Raw genomic sequence first — 12,555 nt, 5'->3', positions numbered from 1 at the left:
GACAATAGAGAAAGCAGCATATTCACGCTAATCTAGGATCTTTGGTGCCGTTTCATTGACCACATGATTCCCTTCGGAGGAATCTATTCTACCGTCACCCAACTCGTGGCCAACATTCTCCAGTCTTCCTTTCAGCTTTAATTAGGTTTACCTAAGATGAGAACAATCCAAATGTCAAGCATGATGGAGGTTTGAGCTGTAGCACATTCCAACAGTGTCATTTTAAACTTTTGTTTTGTTTTGTTTTGTTTTCTCGTGTTTCAATATTGGGAGTAGAACCCAGGGCCTCTTGCATGCTAAGCAAGTACTATGGATTGAGCCAAACTAAAAACAAACAAATAGCCTTTTTATTTCCTCTTTGAATGTTTTAATGACAGTGAAAAAGGACTCCAAATTGCATTAATGTTCGTTTGTGATATTAAAAATATACAAATATGCAAAATCCATAAGGAAATGTGTCCAAACTAGCAATCATGGCCACCTGTAGATTATGGAGTTAGGGTTTATTTTCCCATAAGTCTTCAATGTTTTTTCCTTTCCACATTTTTATTTATCTGATTAAATGTTTTGTTTTAGTACACATGCATGAGTGCGTGTGTGTGTGCACGCGTGCGTGTGTGTAGAAATATGCACCTCAAACTAGTTCTCTCTGGAGCTTGCGGAAGGAAGTGTCTCTGTCGGGCTTTGAGGGGGAGAGCTTGCATCAGCAGGTAGATGTCGCGCACCATCAGCATGGGCAAATGAGACCCCAGCAAGCCGCGGGGCAAAATATCCTGTTTCGCCTTCTTCGTGCAGACCTGCCGGGAGGAGCACAAGAAGAAGCAACCCAACTCCTCGGTCAACTTCGCCGAGTTCTCCAAGAAGTGCTCCGAGAGATGGAAGACCATGTCTGAAAAGGAAAAGTCGAAGTTTGAAGATTTGGCCAAGAACGACAAAGCTCGATGTGACAGCGAGATGAAGAATTACGTTCCTCACAAAGGGGATAAGAAAGGGAAGAAGAAGATCCTAATGCTCCAAAACGACCGACCGCCGTCTGCCTTCTTCCTGTTTGGCTCTGAGCACCGCCCAAAGATCAGAAGTGAGCACCCGGGCCTGTCTATTGGAGATACTGCAAAGAAACTGGGCGAGATGTGGTCTGAACAATCTGCCAAAGACAAACAACCCTACGAGCGGAAAGCAGCTAAACTGAAGGAGAAGTAGGAAAAGGACATTGCTGCACACCGCGCCAAGGGCAAAGGGAAGCTGGAAAGAAGGGGCCCGGTAGGCCACCAGGCTCAAAGAAGAATGAATCAGCAGATGAGGAAGAGGAGGAGGAAGAAGAAGAGGACGAGGAGGATGAAGACGAGGATGAAAAATAAATGGCTGTCCTAAAATGTGTGAAGCGTATGTGCTCAGGCAACTGTTTTGCTAAGAATGTGAAATTCAAGTGCAGCTCAACATTAGCTTCAGTATAAAAACTGTACAGATTTTTGTATAGCTGATGAGATTCTTTGTAAAAAAATACTTTTTTTTAAAGGGGTTTGCAGCTTTTTCAGAGGCTACAATGAACAGTAGATTTAAAGCTTTTGATGTTGAATGTTCCTAAATATTTAATGGTTTCTTTAATTTCTTATGGTAGCAAAAAAAAAAAAGAAACTTCATAGGAATTTGTATTACTAGTAATTTTTTTAGGATGTTGCTTTTTTGTTTTTTAAATTTGTAATAAAATACTGTATTAAAAAAAAGAAATATGCACCCCCCCCCCCATGGCATGTGTAGAGGTCAGAGAACAGCTTTTTGTGAACTGGTTCTCTGTCCATCCTGGGTCTCAGGGACAAAATCCGGGTTGTCAGGTGTGCCTGACAAGTGCTTTCTCCCACTGATCCCCTTCATCAGCCCCAAAATTATTTATAATGAGACCGTATCACTTTATTTTAGTCCAGTGTGTAAGCTGCCGGTTACTGTAATGCAACACCTTTGACAATGACCTTACTCTGAGGAAAGGTTTAATTTAGCTCACGGTTTTGGACATTCTATCCCAGACTGAGTCAGTCCATTGCTGTGGGGACTCTGATGAGGTGTCACCTATCGAGTCAACAAATGGATGTGAGAAAGAAGATAGGCCAGATACTATAGTCCCCTTCACTGGCATACCTTCTGTGACTTAAAGACTTCTAGTAGGTACCACCTCTCAAACGTTCAATCATCTCTCTGTAGTGCCATCTTGGGGAATAAGCATTCAACATATGGGTTTTGGCGGGGGGGACATTTAGCATCCAAACTATAGTACAAAACAGATAAAGTAAAAACAAGCATGGAGACACAGCCTTAAAGTTATTTTGAAATGAGACTGAGCCTCGGAGGTAGAGAAAGCCTTTTGTTAAGCTGCAGTCCTACAGACTGACATTCTCATGATGTCACTTAGCTCTCCAAAAGATGCCAAGAATTTACATTTGACCTGTCAAGCTTTTCAAAGAGACCCCATGAAATCCGACTGGCTCGTGAGATCTGTCTATCTTCAAGGGACCCTGGTGTTCTGGAATAATCTAGATGTGACCTTCCTGTCTCCAAGCCTGCTCTCAATTCCCAATGCACTTGTCTGGCCTTGCTGTTTAGTGTTGAGTCCCAGGAATGCTGTCAGTCCTTCTACCTGACACGTAGGCTATAAGTGATGACCATAGTGCTTGGTTTCAAGGACTTTGTAAGCTCCCATCACCTCGCCTGGTGCTTTGTAGTGTGTTCCATGGATTTATCTCCTCCAGAAGCGCAGGAGGGACCCTGCGGCATCCTTGCCAAACTCTCTTCTGTGTTCCCATGGCACCCAGCCTGGCACTGGGCTCCCATGAGGTATCAGGGGAAGGAGCGACGCATTGAATATCCTGCCCACTTCTGTCGTGTTGTTCAAGTCAAATGCGCTAAAGAACATGCAGGGCTGTGCAAATGCCACACTGGCACATAAACAGAAAGTACTGGAGTTATTAATTACCCAGAATGTGAAACACTGAGCATTTTCACAGAAGGGGGGCTGCATGCGCTCATCCACAATGCTCTGAGAAGCAGCTCTGCCTGCTAAATAAGGCTTCCTTGTTCCAAAAAGTAGGAGTGGAGGAAGCAGATCATCGCTCTCTCCGAGATGTCAGCAGGAGCTCCTCAGAGCACGCATCTGTGGCTTCCGCCTCCGTGGCTCCTGCTATTGTTCTGTTTGGCGACTTGAACAACAGCCTGGGTGAAAAGGGGAATTATCGCACAGCAAGCAAAGACAGGTGAAGACCTAAGCACTATCTCGTGCCAGAGATAACATTCACTTTTCCTTTGTTTTCAAAGGCACAAAATCCTAGGTGTAATTTGAAGGCTAATAGCTTGTAAGAAAATCGCTTCTCTGGTATAGATAGGGCAGTAGTCCTCCAACCATGATGTGCTCAGCTGTCAGGAGACAACTAGCTTAGAGTTGTGGAGTGGTAGGGCATGAGATCCCAACACAGGTCTCAGGACCTCAGACAGAGCAGGATGTGACTATGTGGCTGTCTTGCAGGTCCCCTGAGAGAGGCGGTACAGCGGTGGGAAATAAGTTAAGACTTGTCCTGGTAAGATTGTGAATCCTCGTTCATTTGTGCATCTCACTGTTTATTCTGCACAGGCATCTAGTTAAAGCCAGTGGCATAGAAAGATCAAGACCGAAACTGCCTGTTGGATAGCATGATGTGAGGTAAGGGGAAAGGTGGATTGCTGTGGTCCAAGTGAGTGAAAGATGAGTGAGAGTGACACAAGAACCCTTGAAATGAGACCCAGAAATTGGAAATGTGAAACGAGACAAATCTAGAGCTGTGTGGGAGGGGGCAAGCCTGACCTAAAAGCTAAGGGCTGTATCTTACTTAGTCCAGTGGCTAAGCTGGTTTCAGCCTGTCTCTGCCATATACTACAAGTGTGGCCCTGGGCCAGTGTCCTAGCCCTTTGGTACCTCAGTTTCTTTCTCTGTGAATGGGGTCATACTAGGCCCCATGTCCTAGGCTTGTCACAGAATAAGGGAAAGTGGCACCTGGAGATGGCTTCCCGCACTTCATACACATTGTCTGGTTGCAGATTTCCTTGGCGTTGGGGAGATGAGGATGAGGGGAGACATCTCCAGGCTGTTTGTGGGGTTGGTCAAATTTCTTCTTGCCCAGGGGCCTTCAGTTTTCTCTGTGGCTTGGGCTAGGAGGTGTTCTTATTTGCTTTCTGTTGCTGTAGTCAATGCCATGACCAAAGCAATTTGCGATGGAAAGGGTTTATTTGGCTTACACTTCCAAATCATAGTCTGTCATTGAAGGAAGTCAGGGCAGGAACTCAAGTAGAGGCCATGCTGAGTGCTACTTCCTAGTTTGTTTCCTATGGCTAACTCAGATGCCTTTCTTATAGGTGCCAGGGCCACCTGCCTAGGGATGGCCTTGCCCAGAGTGGTCTGGGCCTCACAGACATGCCACAGGCCAATCTGATGGAGGCATGCCCTCAGTTAAAGTTCCATTTCCAAGGAATGCTATTTTGTGTCAAGTCAACAAAAACTAACTAGCACAGGGGTATCAAGGTCACCTGCTGAGAGGAAAAGGTCCAAGGAAGCACTGGGTAGGCAATGTAAGAAGGGAGCTAAGATTCCAACTCAGTGCCACTGAGAGAAAGGGGATCCTAAGGACAGGCCACAGGCTTCGTAGGGACCATTAGCCCCCAGGATCCCATTCCAGTGTGTGACCTCCCTAGGGTGTTGTGCAGGGCTGAACAGGGCATTGGCACAAAGTACAAGTTCTGCCTGGGTTCTACTGACATGTGACACAGCAAGGCAATATGGGATTGGGTTGAAAGGGCTGACACTGTATTGGTAAGGTCTCTGCTGGGTGGAGAGCAGGAGAGACAAGCACTAAGTCAAGGGTGGCCTGGTTAACAGAAGGGGCTACAGCTGACCTTCAAGAGAAAAGGCGTGCACAGGGGGCAGCCACACAGAGAACTCCTTAGGTGCAGCGCTGTGTCTGTGCTGGCTTCCACTCCCACATCCAGAACTTTTATCAGAGCTTTCCGGAGGTACCAGCATGTATGTCCATTTACTTAGTGACCGAAGTGATGGAGAGTGAGTAAGGCAAATGGCTCACGGCTGGAGGGACACCTGCATGGAGCTGGGAGCCAGTGCCTTCAAATGAGGTTTGCCTGTATCAGTGGGTGGAGAGCGAGGACCTGAAGGAGCCAGCCTCTGTCTGCACCCCCCAAGCCACCTCTCTGCCTCCTCCAGGCTCTTCAGCCTTTCTAGCAGGCAGCTAAGGAACTTCAGAGACATGGCATGCCAGGATCATGCTATAATTGGGGACCAGCTTTGGTGGTTACACACCCAGAGGTCTTGTCTACTTCTGGTCAGTTCTAGGCAAGTTCCATGAAGATCTTTAGAGGTCCCTGGCAGTATGCAGCTTCCATTGGCTTTTTCTGTCTCTTTACTTCTTGGTTTCTGTGCCTCCGTGGGTGTGTGTTTAGGAATACAGACAGACAGACAGACACACACACATACACACACAGAGGGGGGAGAGAGGGAGAAGGAGAGGGAGGGAGGGAGGGAGGGAGAGAGAGAGAGAGAGAGAGAGAGAGAGAGAGAGAGAGAGAGATGGAATATGAACGAATCTGCCTCTCAGTTCTTATGTGGCTTTTTGGCTAGATCCTGGAAACCACATAATAGAAGGTTAGCAAGAAAAGAATGTAAATGACCCACTAATGTTGTATATATGAGGGGATCTTCAGTGAGAGAAATCAAAGAGCTGTTGACAGCATAATGTTTTAATCCTTTTTAGACAGAGAACAGTGAGTTTGTTGTAATCCCAGTACTTGGGGAGGCAGGAGCAGGAGGGTCTCGGGTTCAGAACTAACCTGAATGATAGAAAGACAGACCAACTCTCCCCCACAGCAATAAGTAAATGAAAAAGACCTCCTTTTTTTTTTTTAATAAAAAGGAAGAGAATAGAAGGCAAGGAGAAAGAAAAACAGTAACTTAGCTCTGGCCTGGCAGGAGGAATGGCCGCCTGGACCACAGCAGTAAATTCTATGGATGTTGCTTAGACAGACAGATGGGCGTGGGGACCCAGTGGAAAGCTGGTGGCAGATAGGGGTTACTTCGAAGTGTTTGTTTGTTCAGGTGCAACACAGGCCCAGTCACCACCCTTTGGTGACCAAGGCTATTTGTCAGCCTCAGCCTCCAAAGGACGACATCCCTCCCTGAGGAATCTTTATGGCTTGCCGTACAAGAAAACGAAAGCCATATCCTTTCCCAGAGCTGTAGTTCCTGAGTGACTTCAGTTTGACCCCAGTCAGTGTGGCTAGGCGACATGCTTAGGGATGACAAGTCTTTCTTTACCTCCTCGACGTTACGTATGCTTCCCTGAGTATCCTATTGTGACCGCTGCACCCCAGTTACACACACACACACACACACACACACACACACACACACACACACACACACACACACAACCTTTGCCTTGGAGAGCCCAAACCAGGTAGAAAGTCTAGCTGGCAAAAAGAAGCTCTCTGACAGTGTGACCTGAGGCCAGGCTGCTCCCACTGCAGCAAGAGGAGGGGGGTCGGGGAACGAGTTGCCCCCAGGAATCTAACCAATTTGGGAGAGGAGATCTTAGTCCCTCACAGGAGGGAGTGTTCATGGTGACAAAGAAAAACTGTGATGGCGAGATTGTTCCCAGTCACAGGGATCAGAATCCAGGAGCTCTGTAGTCCATGGTAGGGCACTTGCCTAGTGCACTTAAGGGCCAGGGTTTCGTTCCTAAGTTGGAGCAGGGGCAAATCTGGGTATGATGCCTTACGATTGTAACCCTGCCATTTGGAAGGTTGAGACAGGAGGGTTGGCATGACTTCAAGGCCAGTGTGGGGTAGAGATTGAAAACCATCTCAAAATCAAACAACCATAAAAATCCCCAAAGGAACAAACAAAGGCCCCAAGGATGCCAGGATCCCCTCGTGATGACTAAGAAAACCACAGGCTGCTCTATAGTGACATTGTTACTTATAAACTGAGCGACAGTATGTTCATTTACATATTGTCTGCTGCTGCTTCCTCCCTCCTGGCAAGCAGGTAGAATTGGGAGGATGAGACTCCGAAGTTTTTAATAATAATAATAATAATAATAATAATAATAATAATAATAATAATAATAATAATAACAACAACAACAACAACAACAACAACAATAATAATAATATTCCTGAAATGCATTTGGCAGAGGGCCCTGCTAGCCCCAAGGTGGAACAGGCCAGTACTCTGGCCCACCTGGACCTAGCTGGTTCTCTAACCTAAGGATGGTGGCCTGGACAGAGGAACTCACCAGCCCAGCATGTACAATGCTTACACTCACACAGCAGCTCTCCATCTTTGTCTGTGTAGTTCACAGGCACGTGGAAGACGGGACATCGTTATCACAGTGACACACAGAACTTTGAGCCATTTGGCCACTGTCCACAGTTTCTGATGGCTGGGGTGGCCTTTGTTACTTCCTGTTTACCTTTGCTGCCTGCCCTGCCAGCCAAAGGCTCTGCAGTCGCACTCTAGGGGCACTTGGGAATAGCAGAAGGGAGGAGACTAAGCATCAAGGCTTAGGCATCCATCACAGGGAAGCTCCACCAGCGATCCATCTCCAACCTGGGTTCATGAATAGTCATGAGACACAAGGCCTGAAGGCCAGCTGGACTCTGGGGTCCCCTCCAGAAATAAGTCTGTATATTTCCAGGGTTCCCAAAACTCTTAGTCACGCGTCCTTCCTCTTTCCTGCCCCGGAGCCAAGTAATCAACAACTTCTGGCTCCTTCACAGTCCAGTCACCTCTTTGCCTTTTACAGGTCCTCTTAACCCAATGTCTGCCCTCTGGCTCTGCTCTGCCCTGCAGCCTTGGGTGCACACAGCACCCCAAACAACAAAGTTGGTACTGTGGTCCCTTAAGACAAGGCTGCAGACAACTTACTTTAAATTATGAGCCTTCCCTGGTGGGCAGTTGGAATGCTCAAACCACGTGGACATAGAAAGCTGTTCTATGTTACAAGGCCCGCTCGAGACTCGACAGAATGTTCACAAAGTGAATAAACAGCCAGGTAGGGATGGGACACCTCAGCTCAGGTTCCTAGTATGGGAGGCAAGTCTAATGACAGCACTGTTGCTTTAAGTACTTTCATTTAATTCCTTATTATGCTTGACTCGGGCTATCCAGGCATGTTATGTATGCTTGTGTCAATAGTGCTCACCATGAAATGCCACCAGCCTCCTGCTGTCTCTTTACAGTGCAGGAGACACTGGCACTGAGTGACTTGACACAGGCTGACAGCAACAGAGCTGTGTAACAAGCATCACTTTGTGCACACAGCTCCTGAGGGCCGAGATGAAAGCTCCATCTCCTCAAACATGGAAACTGTAATGTTTGCTTGACAAAAGTGCCTGATTGGATGATTCCTCCATACAAAGCCCAGTGTATCAAATGTGTCCTCCACAGATTTCGAACAGCTCTTTTCTACCCATCACGTAATGTCTAAAAGTGTTCAGTGCGCCTGCAGTCCTGTCGTGTTTTCAAACTGCATCAGATGTTTAATTAAGCAGTAAATATCTATCTTTTTTTGAGAAAGAGCCTAAAATAAAGCTTAAAATGAAGTGACAACATGGCTCTAATTTGACCACCTGCCTTTTGAAGTCAAACCTCTTCAGATAAGTGTGGAGGTAAGACAATTATCTGAATTATTCAGAAAGCAGGGTTTTGGCCTAAATCATCAGATTCTTAGGAAAAAAAAAAAAAAAGAGTATGTGTCAGTTCAGCTGAAGAGCAGAAGAACTGAATGCTTTGCTCTTTTTCTACATGAAATATCATATATGTGGCCTTATTTCCTCTGAGTTAATTTGCTAATGCATTCTCCTGCCCTTGCACAGAGACCATGATGGTCCTGAGCTACGGGCTCATTCTAACAAATGGGTGGAAGGCTGTTTTGTTTTGTTGTTGTTGTTTTGGGCTAACCTGGGTATTTTTTAATTGTTTGTGTGTGATATAGTAGGGTGTGTGTGTGTGTGTGTGTGTGTGTGTGTGTGTGTGTGTGTTTGAGGCAGGGTCTCCTGTTTACAACAGGCTCTTGGGCTTCCAAGCGTTCTCTTGTTTTGGTCTCCAGCCTCTCTGTAGGAGTGCGGGAATTACACATGTGTGTAGCCACATCTGGGTCCTGGCGATCTGAACCCAGGTTGTCACGCTTGCACAGCCATCTCTCCTGCGTCAAACTGCTTCAAACTTTAAAGCCTAGTGTTCATGTCTCCGTTCTCCAGTAAATCTTCAGTTTAATTCCCTCATTCTTCCACGCTCTCCATTTCACCTGAAAGCAATTCCATGAACACAGTTGGGGAGAGCTTGGCTTTTATATTAAAGCTTTCCTTATTCTTCCCCAGGGATGTGGAATCTGAGACCTCACTCAAAGCATTAACCAGACTAACATTTACAAATTGCGTTGTATCATGTAGACAACATAACAGGAGAAAAGCTGGCTTTGTATTAAAAGCCTTTGACATTACAAAAGGTAGATTTTGCCAAAAGCACTGGGTCCTCTATTCTGCATATTAAACTTTTCCCTTTGAGAAGTCTGAATACAAATACAAATACAAAGTTTGAATCAAATATACCCAGTGGTATGATCTGAAGCTGAAATGTCCCCCACAGGCTCATGTGCATGAACACCTGGGCCCCAGCAGGTGGCACTGTAATAGAGTTTATGGAAACATTAGTAGGTAGGGTAGGCTATGGGAAGTGAGTATTGGGGTGGGCCTTTGGAGGTTATAGCCCTTCTGGTTCCAGCTTGTGTTTGGTGCTTCCTGTCCACCTTCATGCGAACAAGTAGCTACTCCTTACTGCCTCGGGTGGAGGTGCTCCCAGGACCTAACCTTTCCCACTGTGATGGATTGAAATGCCTTTGAAACTTGCAGTCAAAATAAATACTTCCCGTCTTAAATCCCCTTTTAAGATACTTTGTTACAACTTGAAGATGAGTAAGTGATTCCCCCAGATTGGAGGGAGGTGGTACAGGGTTGCTGGTATATTGTTTCTTTCTTTTTATACAAAACAACAGATCGCCAATTAATTGGGATCTGAAAGAACAGAATCACTTCAAACTTCTAATTTTGAAATACTCAAATGTAAATCCTCTAGGCTGACAAAGTTTACATGGCAACACAATATGTTCCGAATAAATTCTGGAAAGAGTTGGGTCTGTTCTTGAGGAGCAGCGAATATCCAGTACCGAAGCCACCAGGGCGTGGTCCCCACCTTCCCAGATGATGAGCCATCAGCTGATTCCTCTTGATTTCGATGCTGCTGACACCTGCTCTGAGCACCTCTGTTTCCATGGTAACCAAGGGACAGCATCCTCATCCCCATGCTTTCAGAGCCTCATTAAATCAGGCAGCAGGACAGCAGCTGTGCTCTCCATTCGCTACTCTGACAGCCGTGGACTAATTTTATGATGCTCAGGTGATTTTGGGGGAGCTTTCTGGGCCAGGCTGTTGCGAATGTGTAGCTAGTGAGACAGATGGCAGAATAAATAAATATTGCCAAAGTGTTTAACTCACACAAATTTTCTGAAAGGTGAGAACCAACAATGGTAATTTTATTGACTGAAGTAATTTGGAGCCAACTAATAAATAAAACAGGGGTAGAAGCTCTTGGAGAATGTGGGTATGGCATCCCTTCTGGGCTTAGAAACATCTTAGAATAATAATACTTCATCAACCTCACTGTTGGGCTCTAGAGTGGCCATGGCTCCAACTGCAAAGATGAATCACAGAGCTTGTTTCTTTTCTTTTTTGCCACTTCTTTCATTTTATTTGACGAGACAGGGTCTCAGGAAGCCTAAACTGGCCTCAAACTCACTACATAACCAAGGATGACTTTGATCCTGATCCTCCTGCCTCCATCTTCCAGGTGCTGGGCTTCCAGGCCTCAGCCATGATGCCTGACAGAGTTTGCTAATTCTCATTCCTGGATCATTTGCTGAACTCAGGAAGAACAGCTGAAAAAAAAAAAACTCTCCACCAGTATACAGATGTTTGATCAAACCAAAAGGCCAGTTTAAAGCCCAAAGTGATGGGAAAACAAAGCAAACACTGCATCCATAGCCAGATTTTTGCCACTGTTTTCACTGGATGATGCTTGAAGATGTAGGTTCAGCTGCTAGGAACCTGGGTAGTTTGACTGGTGTGTGACACACAGATAATTCCATGTCATCCTCATACCGAGGACAGCAGAGCAGGCACTGGATTAAAGGAGATGACAAACAGACCACAAGAAGCCACAGACTGCCACTGCTCTCACGAGGATGGAGCTAGACACTGTGAGTTACAAGCCCTAACCTGCTGCAGATGGGCTTGAAGTAGCTTCGTGCTGCAGCCGTGTGGTCACTGTAGTTTCCTTTTTTTTTTTTTTTTTTTTTCTTTACCTTTATGTAATGTCCTGATCATCAATAAGATGGTAAAAACAACTCTGCCTGTATCAAGTTCAGCTTTGAGATTAGCCAGTGGGAGCTGTCCTTTTGTTGACATTCTGAATGGATACTATGTATTTCATACACTAATTCCTAGTGTTTCCATGTTGCCAATACAAATGGTTTGGCTTCAGAGGAAACTGGTTCTGTCCCCAAATTCCTGATCTCCCTTAGACTTATGTTGTATATGCTCTGTGCATGAAGTTGACCTCACTGAATCTTACTTGCTCTTCTGTGAGGTGGAACTCATCAAATGGGGTAAGAATGGGGCTACAAGAATGAAGTATTATAGCCAGGCGGTGGTGGTCCACACCTTTAATCCCAGCACTCGGGAGGCAGAGGCAGGTAGATCGTTGTGAGTTCAAGGCCAGCCTGGTTTACAAAGTGAGTCCAGGATAGTCAAGGCTACACAGAGAAACTCTGTCTCAAAAAACAAAACAAAACATCACTAACACCACCACCACCACCACCAACAACAACAACAAAAACCAAAAAGCCAAAGAATGAAGTATCATGACACACACACAGCCCAAAGCTGGTGCCTGATGGGCAGTGACAGCTTAGCCTGTGACCATGGCTACAATCAACTGTTTCTCACTATCAAGTTATTATTTCTCAAAACTGTGTCAGAATTTTAGGACAACTCAACTTTCTCTTGTTTGGCAGAGAAAGAAAAACCAATCCAGTGTAATGTAGTTATCAAGCAAGTTCTGAATTACACCATGGATGTTGAAGACAAGAGACGTATTTACCCTCCCACCCTCCCTCAGCACTGTTTTGGTATAGACTCAGCCCTTGTAATATTTAGGCCCTGAAGTCTTTAGCAATTGTTTCACAAAGGGATATTCATATTAGAAGAGATCAGAAATTCTATAATCGTTTATTTAATTGCATTGATAAATATGTTAAGAGTCGGAGCTGTCAGTTGCTGTCGCACTAATGGTCTATCAAGGCATATTCCTCCTGGGGCTGTCAGCTGTAGCCACATACTCTGTGCCTGGTATTGAGCAGGGAAAGGTGCTGTGGACAGACACCTTTAAAAAATGACACTACTTAGGCTATC

The 12,555-nt window shown here is 45.6% G+C and overlaps 1 pseudogene; it reads left to right on the top strand.

The window, feature by feature from the left end:
- The first annotated feature begins 732 nt into the window (after window positions 1–732).
- Window positions 733–1,509, top strand: LOC127189955 (high mobility group protein B2-like; annotated as a pseudogene).
- The last annotated feature ends 11,046 nt before the right edge of the window (window positions 1,510–12,555 follow it).

This window comes from Acomys russatus, chromosome 5 (genome assembly GCF_903995435.1).
Source record: "Acomys russatus chromosome 5, mAcoRus1.1, whole genome shotgun sequence".
NCBI lineage: Eukaryota > Metazoa > Chordata > Mammalia > Rodentia > Muridae > Acomys > Acomys russatus.
This window is presented reverse-complemented; position numbering and strand designations above follow the sequence as displayed.